Here is a 1,929-nt window from a genome sequence, read left to right as displayed (position 1 = left end):
GTCCAGAGAGGTTTCTGTTCTCAATGGCTTGTGTGAAAGGGGAGCATGACAGTCCCACTCCTCGTCTTTGCCCAATAACATGCCCCATTGCCCCTGTGTCACTGCAAAATAGCCCTCCAAAACATCTCAGGAAATTGTCTAGCCACTGTCATTGGCTGACAGGCCCATCCATCACACAGGCAGTCAAGGGCACTGGACATGCCCATGGTTCATTTAGCCGTTCTCATGTGACAACGACTTAAAATAGCTACGGAATTACAAATGATAAAATCAGTAAATGCTGAGATCCATGTTTTCTCATCTACCTGGACCGATAATGGTGGCTGTATTCCTGCGAGCCATGTTGGTTATCTCTTCATTAGGGTCTTCATGAAAGCTCCTCAGAGAGAACGCCATTTGACAGAGGATTATGGTGATGCATTGTGGGTAACCAGCCTTCTTCAGTTAAACAGGTGCATTTGTGATGGTTAATTGTGGCAGCCATTTCAGGAGAGCCCTTTGGGGGCAGTTCCAACCACATCAGTTGTGATTTGAGATTTATTTCAGTCAATAATATCTGTAATCGTTCCTAGATAAAGATGCTTTTACGAGGTCCTCATTGTGCCTCCATTTGAACTCAGCTAAAGCTGTTTTTTGACCCCGTCACAAATAAATGCAGCTGCAGTGCTGCAAACCGTCAGAGCATTTTAAAGGTGGTTAGAGAGAGACAGATTGACTTACATCTCGGAGGAGAAATCAGCAGGATGCAGCATGAATAACAATCTGTACAACCTGCAATGATGGACTGCACATAAAATCACTGTTCAGGACACTGCAGTATCAATGTTTGATTATAGAGTACTGATGTTCAGAGTGTTTTGTATTCTTACAGTGACACCATAAAATATTTAGACAATTCACCTACACTTAAACCTGTGAATCTGAAGAGTGAAAAGCTTGAATAAGAGAAGATCTGAATGTAACATTAATATTTTTAAAATAGTGTGCTTATTATTATTATTATTATTTAAGCTCAATTAATGTGAGATTAGATCAAATTGAAAATTTCATTAAATATGTATGGCCCTATTTTCAAAAATTAATTACATACAATTACATAAATATACTACTGCGGCCCATTAAAAATTTAATATTAATAATAACAACAACAACAACCAAACAGAAATCATAATACAGATGTCTGTTAGTTACATGACTATATCTGTTCGTATACTGTATTCATATATATTCTAAACTAATAACTGCCTCATATAAGTTAAAGTTATTTCTTACTTTTTTTTTAACATGATTTGATATTATGTCATGTAATGTATTGTCATTTGGTGTCCAAATAATTTATTTAGTGTCATTAGTGTCCAAAATTATTTATTTATTTATTTATTTATTCATTTTTCTCTATCTATCTATCTATCTATCTATCTATCTATCATCATTTTTTTTATTATTATTCTTAATTTTATAATAACCTACTACTTAGCTTTCACTTTTTTCAGTAGATAGAAAGCAACTGTAGTAGATAATGCATTTAAGACAGAAGTGCAGTGTGTGTGTGTGTGTGTGTGTGCGCGTTTTTGTGACAAATGAGGTCATAAATTTGTATAATGACAAAGGTATGACATAGGTATTACAAGGAGAAGGTGACTTTTCAGGACATTACCCCATGTCCCCACTTTTCAAAACGCTTATAAATCACACAGAATGGAGTGTATTGAAAATCTGAAATAGCACAAAGTTTCCTGTGAGGGGTAGGGTTGGTGTAGGGCAATAGAATATACGGTCTGTACAGTATAAAAACCATTACGCCTATGGGATGTCCCCACTTTTCACAAAAACAAACCTGAGTGTGTGTGTCTGTGTCTGTGTCTGTGTGTGTGTGTGTGTGTGTGAGTGTAAGAGTGTGTGTGTGTGTGTGTGAGTGAGTGTGTGTGT

Source organism: Sinocyclocheilus rhinocerous, unplaced genomic scaffold (genome assembly GCF_001515625.1).
Source record: "Sinocyclocheilus rhinocerous isolate Xijiao unplaced genomic scaffold, SAMN03320098_v1.1 scaffold138, whole genome shotgun sequence".
NCBI classification, from domain to species: Eukaryota; Metazoa; Chordata; class Actinopteri; order Cypriniformes; family Cyprinidae; genus Sinocyclocheilus; species Sinocyclocheilus rhinocerous.
The sequence above is the reverse complement of the archived record's forward strand: the minus strand, read 5'-3'. Positions refer to the sequence as shown.